Consider the following 18,377-nt stretch of genomic DNA (forward strand, 5'->3'; position numbering starts at 1 on the left):
ACGGTCTCGTCAGGTCATTGGATCGATCAATTCGCAGCTCCTATCAAAATTATGTTTCGTTGAAATTCTGCGACTCGTCCATTCGCCATCTAAATCAGTGCACCTTGGTTAGGACTGGACCGATCTCTCTTGTAGAAGCCGTCTCCAATTTTCAGCAACAATTATGGTTCATATTCATGTACACATTCATCAAGAAAACTTTCGTAGAACTTGATGTCCATATCACGAAAAAGAAAAGGCATCAAATATTATAAATGGCGCCGCGGCTGAAAAATGATGCTTCGAGATATTATGATTCGAGATTATTTAGTAGGGCAAAAGACAAAATGGAGGGAGAAAACTATTGAGAAATAATTTAGAAAGATTAAGTTAGATTGAGTTTGAGGGACAGATGACAATTGATTAGATTTGTTCTCCAACAGACACTTGATGGCTCGTTTGATGGCTCAAGTCCATCCTCTCTCTTTCGACTCCACCCACATTACAATCCACACCAACTTCATAATACCTAGATGTAACCGGTTGATTATATAGCACCCAAAAAATGTCAATAGTGTTTGACGTCAAAGCACTAAGGCGATAGGATGTCACGATTTGTGTGCTATCTGTTTCAATTCAATCCAAATCTGCTCCATGAATCTCTAAACCAAATTTATTGGTCACCACGTCATTGTCCTATCATGGCTGAATCAATCACGCTATGAGAATTGTAACGACGGAAGGGTTTGTATTTTGATTATGCTAGCGGAATTCTTCCATGTATCGATTATCTGAAAATGATTATGGAAACATTCTATTTTACTACTAGAGAACCTAGTCCAGATCCTTAATTCTTTATTTATCTTTAGTTTTCTCTGTTTTCTATGATTTATCCATGAATTCAACTTAGGGTATGCAGAGAGGACTATCCACACTTTTTTTCCAAGTTAAAGAGCCAATATGTGCCCTTCTCCAAACTTTGGGTAGAAATGCCCTTATTTTAATTCTTAAAAAATATGATATAAATCTTTTAAGTGTTATAATTTATTGGATTTCGCCAAAAAAAATGTCAAAGTAAAACAGGAGTAAAAAAAAATTCAAGAATAATATAGGCCCCTCCAAACACGTAGCAAAAAAATAAAAATAAAAATACGTACAATTTGGAAGAAAAGTTAGGAAAAAAAACCTATTATTTGCTATTTTGTTGAATCGAACGTAAAAACAAATGATTGGTGGACGCTTTGCATTGCGTGCATTATTTGGCTATACTTTGTCGTTGCAATTCGTTCTTTAAATACGCATATCTGAAATCGGATCTCGCTTGGGATGGGGTTGGCCAAATGACCACATCAAAGGGCCATCATAATGATTGACAAGCGTCCGTCCTCGCCCTTCTATAAGGTCCGCTCACCCGTTTTATTTCTTTTTGAAAGAAAAAAAGAAGATGTATGCATGCAAAATTATGGCAGGAAATTATGGTGGGGATATTTTTAATGCATCCATGCAAAGCACACCGACAAAGCTGATGTCATACAAAGAACGAATAAGGACAATTTTCAAAAAATTGGAAAAATGATTCAATTTCCTGTCAAAATTGAGCAAATGGACTATATTGACAAATTATCAAAAATTTTAAAATTATATTGGTAAAAATTAAAAGATTTAAGTCTAAATTGATACATATGTAGAAGGGTACTATACAACGGCAGAATATTTTCTTTAATTTTAAGATTATTTTGGTAATTTTCTCAAAATAAGCGATACCATCCTACAAAAGAGAGAAAATCCAACGATGAGAACAATCAGAGTCACCATATTACCTTATTTAGTTCAACTTAGCTCTAGCAATAACTCAAATGAAACCAACGGCACAAGCTCTTAAGAATTATATGACGGTCCAAAAGACTTGAATGTCATCTAAGACCTAACTAATTCAATCAACCTCAATCATTCGCCATGCCATGCACATATTTTTATCCTCCACAAGTTTTATTTTTTAAGTCAAATTTATATCTCTAACATTTTCTAACGATAACTTGATGACTTGAGGGACAGTTGATGATACTTGATTGATTAGACTTGTTCTCCAACATGTACCTGACGGCTCGTTTCGCGGCTCAAGTTCATCCTCTATTTTTCGACCCTACCCACATTACAATCCATACCCACTTCATAATATCTAGATGTAACCCGTTGATCATATGGCACCAAAAGAATGTCCATATTGTTCAACGTCAAAGCACCAGAGCGATAGGATGTTGTGATTTTTGTGCTATCTATTTCAATTCGATCCAAATCCGCCCCATGTATCTCTAAACCTAATTTATCGGTCATCACATCATCGTCCTATCATGACCGAATCAATCACACAATTGGAACTGTAATGATGAAAGGGCTTGTATTTTCATCATGTTCGTTGGATTCTTCCATGTATTGATAATCTAACGATGATCATGGAAACATTTTATTTTACTACTAGAGAACCTAGTCCGGATCCTTAATTCTTTACGTATCTTTAGTTTTTCTCTAATTTCTATGATTTATCTATGAATTCAATTTAGGGCATTGTAGAGAGGACTATCTACACTATTTTTCAAGTTTAATGGTCAATATGTGCCTTAGGAAACACAGATACTTTCTAGGAGTTTTCGTATCACACCGGACACTCCAACACGTGTCCGACACTCTTTGGTACTTTCCTTTGACACTCAATCAACAAGTATTGGATATTTCGACACATCATCAACTCTCTCGATATTTTTCGACACACGAGTCAAAATTCTAACACATGTTCCAACACCTAAGAGATCAAATTTAAAATTTTTCAATAAATAAGGAGGTCAAATTGTAAACATATAAAAAATAAAAATTAATAAAAATAATAAGGGGAAAAACATACTCTTCTCTTCTCTTTTAACTCTCATTTCCCATAATACACAATTCACCCCAAGTTTATTTTTTCTCTTCTCTTTCGAAACACTTTGACAAGCAAGTCCAAAATGTGGATTCTTTGTTTTTTTGCTCCAAGTTTTTGGATTATTGGAATGAAGTAGAATTTGTCAAATTGAATTAATAAATGATATTAACAAATTGTGGATTAATTTTTTAGTGTTAATTCATTCTAGGCTTTATTATTATTTATTTATGAATTTGAATCAAATTAATTTGATTAAAATAATCATAAAAATGATAATTTATCATGCATATTTTTTATTTAATATACAACGTGTCATATGTCGAAATTTTCTATTTTTTGAGAAATGACGTATCAATGTGTCATATTCTATCATGTCACGTGTCGATATTGATGCTAATTAGTATGTGGCTTCTCCAAACTTTGGGTTGAAATGCCTTATTTTAATCCTTAAAAAATTAAATCCTTTTTAGTGTTACAATTTATTGGATTTCACAAAAAGAAAATGTCAAATTAAAATGGAAGTAAAACAAAATAAAAATAATATAGTCCAGTCCAAACATGTAGCCAAAAAAAAAAAGAGTACAATTTGGAATAAAAATTAGGAAACAAATATTTTTTGCTTTTTTTTGGTATTGTATTTTTTGCTATTTTATTGAATCCAAAATAAAGACAAATGATCCGTAGACCCTTTGCGTTGCGTGCATTATTTGGCTCTACTTTGTCGTTGCAATTAATTCTTTAAAAATGCATATATAAGAAATTGGATCTCCGTTGGGATGGTGATGGTTATATCACCACGTCAAAAGGCCCATCAAAATCGATGGCGAGCGTGCATGCGAAATCATAATTGTAAGAAAATTCTAATTTTATTGTATTGCGGTTAACTCAATTCTAAATATTTTATTTATATTAATTTAATCTTAAATTTTTCAAACGTGTTAATTTAGTCATAATTTTTTAAAAATTTATCAGTTTAGTCATAAACATTTGAATGATTTATTAATTTAGCCCTAGTGGCATAGTCAGATGCAACATGGATAATTTTTTCAATTTTTAAATTTTTCTAAATTTTATTTTATTTTCTCTCCTTTTCATTTTCTTTTTTTCCCCCTTTTGATTCATGATTAAGGTCGATATGGGGATACGAGCCACCTGCTGAGGCCCAGCGACCCTTTGCATTACAAAAACTTAAAATATACAAAATGTTACATATGGCATCACGACTGAAAAATGATTCTTCCAAATATTTCAATTTAAGATTATTTATTTAGAGAAAAATGCAATGGAACAAAGAGAAAAATTATTTAGGAAAAATTTAGAAAGATCGAGTTAATATTGAGCCCGAGGGACGGATGGTGCTTGTCTAATTGGAGTTGCTTGCCAATGGATCCTAGATGGCTCATCTCACAGCTAAAATTGGTCCCCTCTTTTTCGACCCCGCTCACGTTACCATCAATAAACTACTTCTTGATATATCGGTGAACCAAAAGGAAAGAAAAATTCGTTTGATGTCACAGCACAAGGACGATATAATGTTAGAGTGTCACAATTCAAGTCTTGTAGAAATCGGCCAACAAGCAAATTGGTGGTAGACCCTTTTGCATTACGGGCATTATTTGGCTTTACTTTGTCCTTCCAATTCAATCTTTAAATGCGCATATATAAAATCGTGTCTCTCTTGGTACGGTGTTTGGTTATAAGACCACATCAAAGGGCCATCATAATGACTGGCGAGCGTGCGTACATGCCCTTCTGATTATGTTTCTTTCAAGATGCATGCATGCAAAATTATTGCAGCAAATTATTGGTGCGGATATTTTTAATGCATCCATGCACAGCACACGGCTGATGTCATACAAAGAACAGCTAAGGACAATTATTTTAAAAAATAAAATAAATATTGTTCTTATCAGTGCCAACTGACCCATATGGCACGGGAAATTGAAAGAATTATGACTAAATTAGTAACATCGAAAGATTTAGGTTCAAGTCAGCACAAGTTCAGTAATTTTATAACTTTTTTGGTAATTTTCTCGAAGTAATTTGATACCCTCCCATAGAAGAGAGATAATTCAACAATCAAGCTAATTGGGTCGCGAATATTGCCTTATTTTGGTTCAATTCATCTCTAGCAATAACTTGAATGAATAATAGCTCTAACTCCTACCGATTATGTAGCAATCTCGAAAACTCAAATTCATCCAAGACCTAACCAATTTGGTCAACCTCGATCACTTCTCGTGCCGTGCACAAATTTTCTTCCTCCACAAGTTTGATTTTTCAAGTCCAATTTATGTCTAACATTTCAGCCGCGAGTCCAATTTATTGCATGCATTGAAATCGAGCTGAACCATGTCATGAGAAGAAATTACGAAGAGACAACAGTATGGACAATAGGCATACCCACATTTTTGGCAATTATAGTGGTACAAAAGAACATCCGGGACACCACCCACCTAAGGGGAGGGCTTCAAATCCCAGATTTACGTGAGTATGGTGGCCGGGCCATTTCGTCTTTCGGGGTTTCTTGGGTCATCAAAAAAAAAAAAAAAAAAAACATTCGGGACCAAAATTATCCTTTCATGAGGCCGCCACAATTATGTTAGCCATGTCAAAATTAAATTACCAAATCAAAATATATTCTTTCTGTTTGGTAACCAAATTAACAAAATAGGTAATTACCAATATAAATTACATGGATTCTAACGTAGTTCTAAATCTTTAGGAGTTTGTCGCTAGATATTTGACCAAATAGGATCACGTGAAATCTACTATATGGCATAATAATTTAGTTATTGTCGGCCAGTCGTACCAAGCGGTGTTGGCCGGCGATCGAAAAATCAAAGGGATAATAAATAGGGGCGAATTGTTTGACGATAAGATTGACAAAAGCAAGTGGGGTTCGGCCTTGGCATGATTGAATGCGTGTTTTCTTCGAGCGTTGACCCTGAGATTTGTCCGCTTGTGTGCCGACTCCTCCCCCACGCGCCGCCACTTCAGGCGCGTGATACTCCCCTTGGAATTTACGAGGGCTCGGCGGAGGCGGCTGCTTGCTTGGGAGGTGGGAAAGAGAGAGAGAGGGAGCGTGAAACGACCTCGTTTTTCTCACCGGCGCATGATCCGGCCACGTCAGTTCACAACTTAACATTTTAATAGAGAGAACAAACGGCAGTTTAAAAAAATTTGAAGTGAAAATGGAAGGTTTGATAGAAGATTTAAAGGGTCGAGATATTTTTTTAGAAGTTGACCAAAAGTCAGCTTATTGGAAGATATTGACCCTGCTATTTTGATTGTATATTCTATTCTAGAGAAGTTTTTTAATTTAGTATACCTTGTACCTCATCATAATTAGTAAAAAGATATGGATGATCAGTTTTAATAAGAGTGGGTTTCAAATCAAGAATTGGAAACTTATCCTAGTAAAGCCACTTCCCCATTACCTGCTTATGCTAGAATGCTTAAACTTTTTTTATTTTTCCGCAAAAGTTCTCAATGATGTGACTCTTAGGGTTTGGCTTAAGGTCGATTCTCGAGTTGAATCGATCAGCTCAAGGCCAAGAAACCGGTCAAGGCTAGGTCCCAAGTTTTCTATTTGAGAATTGAACTGGTATTTGTGTGGACGTGTTTGTAGTCAACTGAGTAAGACTCGTGAGGATACTTAATAAAGGACAACCCACAAATATGTCGTGCTTCCTCTAAACTTTTCATTATTGAACAAGAGAATCCCATTTTTCAATCACACTTTAACTTGACTGTGCCATGAGACGCGACATGCATGGAAAGAAGCCATTTTTCAACGTCCAACTAAAATCAATCGATAACTTAATTTGACTTGCCTGATCAAAGAGGATGTTTATCTATATGGATCAATAATTGGAAACTGTCCAATCAGGATACGATGGTGACATTTCGGTCACTCAGACACAATTATATTCCTTTCCAATAAAATAAGTAATTACAGACACATGACTATAGCATTCGCATTGTAATAATTGGCATCCTCCTATTTAAACAAAAAAAAAAATTAATCAATTTTGATGGTTGTATGACCACATCAAAAGGCCCATCAAAATGGCGACCGTGCATCCACGCCCTTACGCATGCATGCATGCAAAATCATCCAAGCAAATTGTTGGTGCGGATATGATTGTCCAAAAAATTATAAACTAATTGGTCAGTGGTTAATTCGATCTTAAATTTTTCAGTTATGTCAATTTAGTCATAAATATTTGATAATTTGTCAATTTAATCATAAATCTTTCATTGTATTTATTTAGTTATAAACCTTTTTAAAAATTTCCAATTTTGTCGTAAACATTTTGACGATTTTTTAGTTTAATCTTACATGGCATTGTTGAACGCTGACATTGATAATTTTTTATAATTTTTAATAAAATTTTGAATATTTTATTTCCTTTTTTTTTTCTTTTCTCTTTTCATTCATGGTTAAGACTGGTAGGGGGCCGTTGGCTACCGGCTAAGGCCTACTGACCCATTGCGAAAAGCAAAAAATACAAAAATGTTATAAATGGCATCACCACTAAAAGATGATTCTTCCGGATACTGCAATTCGAGATTATTTATTTGGACAAACATGCAATGGAGCGAACAAAGAAAATTATTAATGAAAAATTTAAAAAGTCTACTTAAAATCGAGCTTGAGAGACGGGTGGCACTTGTCTAATTGGAGTCATTTTCTAACGGATCCTAAATGGTTTGTCTCGTGGCTCAAATCTGTCCCTCACTTTTCTGACCCTACTCACACACCATCAATACGCACTTCTTGATAAATAGATGAACCAAAAAGAATGACAATTTTGGTCGATGTCACAGCGCAAGGACGACAGAATATTAGGATGTCACAATTCAAGTCTTCTACAAATCGGCCAACTAGCATATTGGTAGACCCTTTTGCATTGCGTGCATTATTTGGCTTTTCTTTGTCGTTGCAATTCATTCTTTAAATGCGCATATGAAATTAGATCTCTATTGGAACGGCGTTTGGTTATAAGACCACATTAAAATGATGGGCGAGCGCCCGTCATGCCCTTCTAATTAAATTTCTCTCACCCTTTTTTATTCATGTTGAAAGAAAAAAAGAAGATGCATGTGTCACGGGCCGATCGAACCTCTTGGACATGCTAACTTTCGGGCCGTGACACATGCATGCAAAGTCATTGCAGCAAATTATTGGTGGGAATATTTTAAATGCATTCATGCACAGCACACAGCTGATGTCATACAAAGAACAACTTAGGCGAATTTTTATATTTTTTAAAAATATGTATGACGTAGGAAATTGCAAGATTTGGGATTAAATTAGTAAAATTGAAAAATTTAGGTCCGAGTTGGCAAAAGTGCAATAATTTTAAGATTTATTTGGTAATTTTCTCAAAGTAGTTTGATACCCTCCGATAGAAAAGAGACAATCCAGCAATCAAGCTGATCAAGTATTAATATTGCCATATTTGGTTTAATCTATCTCTCGCAATATCTCGAATGAAACCAATAGTTATAACTCTTAAGGGTTATATAACACTTAAGGGTTATATAACACTGTTATAATAACAGTCCTCAAAACTCAAATCTCATCCAAGACCTAACCAATTCGGTCAACCTCGAGCACTCTTGCTATGCACAAATATTCATCCTCCACAGGTTTTATTTTTCAATTCCAATTTATATCTCTTAACATTTTCAGCTGCAAGTCCAATTTATTACATGCAATGAAATCAAGCTGAACCATGCCATGAGAAGAAGGTGCGGGCAAAAGTGAATATGAAGAGACAACAGTACTAGGGACGAGGTGGAGGGAAGATGTGAGGTACGGACAAAAGGCACACCCACATTTTTGGCATTTATAGCGGCACAAAAAAACATTCGGGGCCAAACTATATTAGGCATGTTAAAATTAATTGCCAAATCAAAATATACTCTTTATCAATGTATTTTACGTAACAGCATAAGTAATTATTAATTGCACAGATTTTAAGGTATTTCTGAATATTTTAATTGTTGTAATGTAGTTCTAAACATTTACATGAAGTCGCTGACATAATGATCTAGTTATTGTCGGCCATACTAATCATGGCTAGCAGTCAAAAAATCAAATGAATGATATAGAGGGCGAAATGTGGACGAAAATTTGATAAAAGCAAGGGAAATTGGCCTTGGCATGTTGCCTCTCACGTGACACAATTAATGCTAACGTAGACAAATTTTATAATTTTTTTCATATTTTATTTATTAATTTTTTATTTTCTTTTTTCCATTGTGACCGGCAAGAATCACTGGTAGGACGGACAGCGTCTATGTCAATGATTCTTGATCAAAATTAGCCAAATGGATTCAATCGAAAGATAAATATAAAATCTTTAGGATTGAATTGGTACAAATATAATAAATTTATGACTTTTTTCATACTTTCGTCTCTAAATTTATTGTACGGATTCTAACGTAGTCCTAAATTTTTTTATTATTCCGATGTAGTTATAAACCTTTAGGTGAAATCTAGTATAATCTCTCCGGTTCATTATTGCTCGGAGTTGCTCATTTGAAATCTAATTAGCGTCGGCTGTACTAAGCGATATGACTGGGGAGCGAAAAATCAAAGGGATGATAAAGAGGGACGAAATGTTGGACGACAAACTTGACCGAAGCAAGTGGGGTTTGGCCTTTGGCAAGATGCATGTGTGTTTTCTTCAAGTGCTCACCCTGAAATTGTCCGCTCGTGTTCCGACTCCGGCCCACGCGCCGCCCCACGGGCCACCACTTCAGGCACGTGATACTCGCCATGGAATTTATGAGGGCTCGGCAGAGGCGGCTGCTTGGTTGGGAGGCCGGAGAGAGAGAGAAGGGAGTGTGAAATGACATCGTTTTGCTCATCAACGCATGTTAAAGTATGGACCGGTCACATAATAATAATAGGATAAATTTGAAGTAAACATGAAAGGTTGGGTATAGATCTAAGGGGCCAAGGTATTTTTCAAAAGTTTACTAAAAGTCAGCTTATATTAAGCCAACGACCCAGCTGTTTTCTATTCTAGTGAAATTTTTATAATTTAATGTATTTTGTACTGAATATTTTCTTGATCCTAACCATGATTAGTAAAAGATAGGGGTGATTAGCCTTTAGTAGGTACATTTCAGATCGGGAATCATTCCAGATCAAGAATCGAGAACCTACTATGTCAAAGCCGCTTCTCAATTGCCTGCTTATGCTAGAATGCTCAACTTTCTTTTTTTTTGTAAAAAATTCTCAATTAAGTGACTCTTCCTTGATTGAAAGTTCCGCTCCGGAATTGACAAGTTACATGCTTTATATGAAGTAACCTATGAGGTTTGTTTTAAGGCCAGTTTCCGAGTAAAATTGATCAATTCAAAGCCAAAAAACCGGTCAAGGCTGGTTCTCAAATGTTCAATTCAGGAATTGAGTGCCCCTCGTGTAAACGTGTTTATAGTCCGCTAAGTAAGACCAGTACGGATCCTTAATAGAGGACGACTCTAAATTTGTCGTGTTGCCTCTAACCTTTTCATTATTGAACATGGGAACCACATTTTTTAATCGCATTTGAACTTGACAGTGTTCTGAGACATGACATGAATGGAAATGAGCCATATTCAACGTCCACCCAAAAAAAAAAAAAAAATAATTTAATTTGACTTGCCTAATCAAAGAGGTCGGTTGTTTGTCTATATGGAGCAATAATTGACTGTCCAATCAGGATGCGATGGTAACCATTTTGATCACGCAGATATAATTATATTCCTTTTCAATAAAAATAAATAATTATAGACACATAACTGTACAGCATTCGCATTGTAATAATGACATCTCCTATTTAAACAGAAAAAAGAACTAATCATTGCCTCTTCCGCCAACGTAAGGTTGAATGATGTATTGAAAGTCTCGCACTTGTCATGATCATATGTGATATTAAAATAGACACACTAACTAACTAAAACCTTATCGTTTAAGCACACCTTTAAATTCGAATGTGGTAGGCTTTAAATAGTCTCGATTTTACAACGTGTCTGATATTTTATTTTATATCGTTCCATAATTGCTAAAACCAGCGAACGTGTATGTCGTGGCTGTAACATGGAAGTGACCCGACGGCGAGGTTTCCTAACCTTAGCTGGAACTAAAAAAGTTATGCTATATTAAGAAGAAGGAAAAATAAAAAGAGGAAAGATGAAAGTTTGGATGAAAAATGAGAGAAAGAGCTTGAGGTACAGATGACAGTTGCCTTATTAGACTTTCTCTTTATTGGATCCTCAATGGTTAGCTTCGCGGCTCAAATTCATCCTCTCCTTTTTCGACCCCACCCTCATCACTATCTACACCTAACTTTATAATGTTTCGACGTAACTTATACATCATATATTACCAAGAGGATAACGATTTTGTACAACACAAGGACAATAGAATGCTGCAATTTGTGTGCTATTTGTTTCAATTTGGTCCAAATCTACTACATGCATCTCTAAACCTAACTTATCGGTTAGCATGTTATTGACATATCATGGCGAAATCAATCACGCTGTTGTGACTATAGTGATGGAAGAGTCCTATATTTTCATTATGCTAGTCTAATTCTTCCAATTATCAATTTTTCTAACGATAATCATGGAAACATTTTTACTACTATGGAAGCTTATCTAGGTCCTAGAGTCTTTGTTTATATTTAGTTTTCATTCCGTGTTCTAGTGTTATAACTGTATATATTATCTCAATTCAGGGATGCAAATATGACATTCTATAGAAGTTGGAGAGTCAATATGTGTCTTCTCCAAACTTTCGGAAGAAATAAAATGTCCGCTGTATTAAATTCTTTTAAATTCGTAAATATATATAATATATATTAAACCTTTTTAAGTGTTGTTATTTATTGGATTTCAAAAAAGAAAAATCCAAGAAAGACATAAAGTAAAACGAAATAATCATGATATACGCCACTCCAAACACGTACCAAAATTGAGAAAGTATATAAATATGTAGAATTTGGAATGAACGTTCGGAAAAAAACATATGTATATATATATTTTCCTTACCAAAAAAAAAAAAACACATAGCAAATTGACTAAAAAAAAACATATAGCAAATGATTGGTAGGGTGTTGGTAAAAGAACACATCAAAAGGCCCATCAAAATGATTGCCAAACGTGCAACGCATTTATGCAAAACTATTCAATCAAATCATGGTGGGGATATGCAATGCACCGACGCAAAGCTCAAATGATGTGAAAACTCGTGTCTTAGAACTAATTGATTCATGGTATCTACCTTGATTGCCATTGCTATGCGCAAATTTCATCCTCTATAAGTTTTTTTCCTTAAAAAGCATATTGTCAATACAAAAAATATAAATTCATATCACGTGTTGACATGTACGTATTTTAATGTATGGTGAATTTAGCTCAATAGTATTAATTTGAGAATTTTTGTAAAGAGAAAAATATTTTATAATAAATGTGCCATGCATGCATTGGTTAGAAATTTTTTAAGATAGAGATATTTATTTGGAATTTTTAATGATATTAACACTGTTATATATCTAAGCATTAGTCAAGCTGGGATGACTCCATAAAGAAATCCAACTACGAAAAGTACTCCTAATAATTTTATCAGAAGGGACCTGTTGAAGATTGGACCGGCTTAAAGGGCCCCACCCAGTGACTGTATGAGAAACCGACACGTGTAAAACAGGTTGAAAAATCGAAAAATCGAAGGGATGGTAAAGAGGTAAGGAGGGGGCAAAATGCTTGACGACGAACTTGGTAAAAAGCACGTGGGTTTTGGCCTTGGCATGACGCGCGTGTTTTCTTCGAGCGTTGACCATGAGATTGTCCCCTTGCGTACCGACTCCTCCCACGCGCCGCTGCTTCACGCCCGTGGCACTCGCCTTGCGTTGTTTTTTAAAATAATATAACAAAAAACTCCAAATCGATATATCTATCGTAAATTTATCTCAAGTGAAATTTTTTATCATAAAAAATATCAAATTAATAATCTTATAATAAATTTACTCACTTATTTTTTGTTAAATTTAATTTGATATGGTAGTTGATAAGTGTATTGATTTTGAGTTTTACCCTCAATTTGTCACATATATAATAATTTATGATTTTTTTGTGGTATTAATTCAATTTAATATAAATTTTAGAAGATAAATTTGTCATAGATTTATTTTTTTAAGGATTTTGGTAATTAAAAATTAGTTTTGAATAAATTTATTATAATGTAACGTTTGAGACTTTTTACGATTAAAAAAATTAAATTCATTACAAGTGTACCAATTTAAGACTTTTTATGGTATTAATTCTTTCTTTCTTTTTATTATCATATAGACGAGGTGGTTTATAATGATAATATCGATGATTATCGAAGAACATTAATTTGTTTCAGTGATTTACATGATAAAATTACTGCGAGTTTCTATTGGATAGTCATGTATTTTGCCGGTAATTGTTAATTTATTGGGAAAATATTAATAGGCCATCCAAATTTCATCCATGCAAACTGGCTGACGAAGACTCAAGAAGGAAAAAAAAAACAAAAATGATATTCAAATCGATATTAATATTATAATCCGTCCGGTCAATTGTCGGCTTCAATCTTGCACGATCCGTCACTTTTGAACGTGTTGGCCGGCCCAACCTAATTAATTTGCATGAGTCGTCTATTTCGGTAATGTGCATGCACCATGTGATTTTTTTGTTTTTATTTTATTTTATTTTATAAGTGATTCTTGGACACAGTTTGTCTCGTTGTCATATGCAATTCTCAAGACATTAATGATCCTATCCAGTCTTTTCCACAATTATTCCAATGGAATAATCAACTACTCAAATCATGTGTCATTATGTGTTTCGATTATAGTTATTTAATCAAGTGAACTAATTCACATCTCATTTCTTTTGACAATTAGAAGAAAAAAAAAAACAGAAAAAGGCTGAGTTCCAAAGTAAGTATGATCGATTTGTTTCGCAAAAAATAAATGATTTTAGATATATTTTCTAAAATATTATCATTTATAACACTTAATATAATTAATTAATAAAAAACATTTTGACTATCGATCATAATTCATATTTAAACATTTTTACAAACAAAATTAGCTTGCACCATTTCAAGTACAAGTTGGGCGGTCACTGCTAGGGATGGCAAATGGATGGATTGGATCGGGTCAAGTATGTGTCGAGTCGAAAATGGATCGACCTATATTTAATCCATTTAACCCATTTTGATTCATATTCTTATAGTATAAATTTAATAACTCATGTCCGATCCGACCCGTCTCACTGTCAAGAAACCCTCTCACACCCATGGTCCGACACTTCCAATCCAAATACCTCGGGGCAGGAAAATCTTGATCAGGTCCGAACCCGATAGGTCGAGTGAACGGCGGTCGTTGATCTCGTGGAGGGATCGACGGTTGTGATTCATTTAATCTTATTAGACGCGTGTCCAGGCTAAGTAATAGTCATTGCGGTCCCGGGGGGAAGTAATAAATGTCTGGCGTCATCCGAAAATGGTGCCTATTTTTCACCCACTGCGCGACAGCTTTTTGTCCGTCCTTTGCTCCCGAATTGGCAAGCCTCCCCATCGTTCGATATAAGATAAGATAAGGAAGCAGTGTCATAGGATGAATGGCATTGTCGTTTTGTGATAATTTGCTGATTCTTGTTCCTAATCTAAAGGGATGGTAACAGCTCACTTCTTTTAAGGAATATCCCCAAAGTACTTTATTAAAACATTTTTAAAAGAATTATGTTCAATTTTCGAAATATTGATTTTACATATCGTGAGTACGCTTAATGCATTAAGAATTACAATACTCCCGTGTCTAGTTATTTAACAAGCGTCGCATATGGACTTTAAGAAAATTAATAACAATGTTTTAGGCTAAAGTCTTGTGCTTGCTACTTGATATACATGAATATTTTATTTGAGTATTTGCAAAAGAAGATCGGCTTTGTTAGTGAATCAATTAGGCAAAACGGCATAAGTTCGATTTCTCGCATCACTTAAATAATAATAATAATAATAATAATAATAATAATAATAATAATAATAATAATAATCCGGTGCATATTAGCCCAATTGGCAATCACTCAAAACTCAAGGCAAAACTTTGGTTGACATTTTATTAAACCTTAAGACTAGTGGTTTATCATTAGGTGGGGGATTTATCTAGACATTACTCTTCACAAGAAAATATTTCCCATGTAAGTAACTTTTTCACACCTAATCATGGTCGGGATTTTGTAAAATTGTGTCATAAAGGTATTTGAGATTCATGTTACCTCGGCTATGATTTTGATAATAAAATCAAACAATTAATTAACAATGAACACGTGTTGATTTGAATCAACGTATGGATTAATTATATCTTCTCGTACTATGTCAAACTATTTCCTTTAAATTCATCTCTTGTCGGGAACGGTGATCATATCATGCAAATGGGTCATGTCCAAAAATTATGAGCACAAAGACCTTTCAAGGGAGTCTATGTGCTCCATTATTAGAGATAAGAATATAGAAATTTGGAGAAAGAAACCAAAAACGAAAGAGAGTTCGATTTTGTCGGGTCTACACCCAAATCAAGGAAAAAGCGGGGAGGCCTTGGGAAGGTGGGATAATGCACACACACATCCTTTTTGACTCTCCCATGTATGCCAGCTAATGTAGGAATTGGATGCATTCTAAGTCCCCCATGGCTTACCTTCCCTTTGTGGTCCTCAAAATTCCCCTTCTTTCCCAACTTTGATTGTGATGGAATTCTAGGCTTGCCACTCCCAAATAAGAGATGACAATTGGGTCGCCGGGGGTGTTTGGGAAGGTGGGATAATGCACACATAGATCCTTTTTGACTCTCCCATGTATGCCAGCTAATGTAGGAATTGGATGCATTCTAAGCCCCCCATGGCTTAGCTCCCTTTGTGGTCCTCAAAATTCCCCTTCTTTTAGGCTTGCCGCTCCCAAACAAGAAATGGGAATTGGGTCTCTTGCTCTTTCATTCTTCTTTTTTTTCCCCCAAAAATTTTACCGGATGGTATCTAGTTTTGTTAACGAGTGTCTCGAAACACTAGTTAATTGCATTTGGTAAAGAGTTATACCGATTTCCAATGTGTTGCTTTCGCATAACATGAGAAAGACATGTATTGTAAAAGAGAGTCTTTCCTAATTTGGATGTTTAATAAGTGCCATTAAGAAAATTGTCCAAAAAATTATAAACTTATTGTATGGTGGCTAATTTAGTCCTGAAATAGTCAATTTTGCTAATTTAGTCTTGAACATTTTGATAACTTGCAAATTTAGTTTTAGACTTTTTAATGATTTGCCAATTTCCCAAAAATTATTAACATATTGTTTAGTAATCAATTTAGTCATAAAATTTTCAATTTTACTAATTTAGTTATAAACATTTTTAATGATTTGCTAATTTAATCATTTTAGTCAATTTTGGTTGGAAATCTCTGATGTGGCAACTGTTGACATAATAAGATTTTCTTTTGAATTTTTTAGAAAGAAAGAAAAAAAGAAAGATAAAGATAAAGAAAAAATTATAAAAAAAATGTAAAAATTATTCACGTATGCGCACAATCATGCTACATAAGATGGTGAACACTAATAATAAGCTTAGGAATAATTTGATAATATTGAAAATTTTAGATTAAATTGGCCGTTGGACAATAGGTTTAAAATTTTTTGGACTACAAATCCCATTGGCTATTGTTTATGATATACCAATATGGAATACTTTCAGTTACTATAATATATATAACACTTTAATAGTAATATAAACAATTAATATTTTAAAGATCATCTACTTCATCTTGGACCATGTTTAACAAATATTCAGAGGCTTATTAACTGGATATTTTACACGCAACCTCTTTTATCTCTCAAGAGTTAGATATATATACACACCCCCATACAAGGTCTGTTTATTTAGACTTTTTAAAAGTTCAAAGAAAAAAATTAGTTTCTCATTGTGACTTAATAGCCAATTTAAATTTTTGTAATTATAAAAAATATAATGGAAATGTATTCATATAATCTGAAAGACTTTTGAATATTTGTTGAATAAATATTAAATCAAACCAAGTAAATTAATTCATTAAGGATTTTGAAAACGTACCCATAGATATTTGATAAAATGAATTAATTATGTTTTCAAATTTGTATTTCTATTTATGCCATCATAAAAAGAGAATAAACTTCCACTCTTTAATTTTTTTAATTGATCTCTCCAAATTGAGGGATCATTTGTGTCATTTACCTTAATATTTTCTTAATAGTTAAGTACAAAAAATCATTGATACAACCACCCCATGTGGTGGCGGCGTTGGTTTGGGCTTTGTCCTCCTCACGACGAGGACAAGTTCGAATCCTAATATCGTCATTTGTGGACTTACCTATGATGTCGGGGTGGTGGTTTCCTTGGCGTTGCTCTAGGGTTTACTCATCGGCTGCCAGTTATATGAGGTTCCCCTGGTCACAAAAAAAAAATTATTGATACATTTGAAACACATTTATACCATACTAATCCAAAACTAATACAACTGTAACAAATTTACCATGTCTCATCAAATTGCTTAATCAGATGACATGTGATAGTTGATGGATGAACTGACTTGGGGTTTTATCCTTCGATTGTCACAAGTGTATCGGTTTATGGTTTTTTTTATAATAATCAAATTTAATAGAAACTAATAAAAAAAATTATTTGGCTAAAGGTGTAGTAGGTATCCTAGTTTGAATTTTCAGCGGTTAAAAAATTAATTTGGAATAAATTTATTATATATTTACTAATTTGAAGGATTTTTTTTTGCGATATTAATTACTTTCTTAAATTTATGTTTGCAGGACTGCCCATACGCAAGAGCAAAAGTAGGGAAGTCAGAGACACTTTTAAGAGCTGAAGACTAGGTATCAATGAGTTTCGTGGGACTTGAGGCTTTTGCAGAGAACGAAAGACAGAAGACGCGACAAGTGATGATGATGCGAGAGGAGAGAAGAGAGTCAGTGCAGAACTGTACAAATTAATTGCATGAGATCATCCAATCAATCGAGCAAAGGTCGGGTCTAATCTCATCTGATCTTAACTCGTGCCGGAGCAAATCAATACGTGATTCTGCGAACTGTCTTTTCTAATCACGGCCACGTCCGATCCGATCGGAACAATCATGGGGCGAGATTGGACTGAAGTCATGGTGAGATGCGTTGTCCTCAATTGGAACGTCATACCCTTTCTTTGGAAGGGTATAGAAAAGGAATGGGTTCAGGATTGTGCTCTTGTAGGGACTTATTTGAAAAGAAAAACATGTTGCTTCTTCCAATTTTATTTTTAGCTACAAGTTAAATATTTTCAAATCCAATCAGAAAGTTTCGGAGACTCAAAGATCTTGAGATATTGATCATTGGTATTTGGAGGCAAAAAGGCAATTCTTTTAGGCGGAGGTTAGGGCTACA

Source organism: Eucalyptus grandis, chromosome 7 (assembly GCF_016545825.1).
Source record: "Eucalyptus grandis isolate ANBG69807.140 chromosome 7, ASM1654582v1, whole genome shotgun sequence".
NCBI lineage: Eukaryota > Viridiplantae > Streptophyta > Magnoliopsida > Myrtales > Myrtaceae > Eucalyptus > Eucalyptus grandis.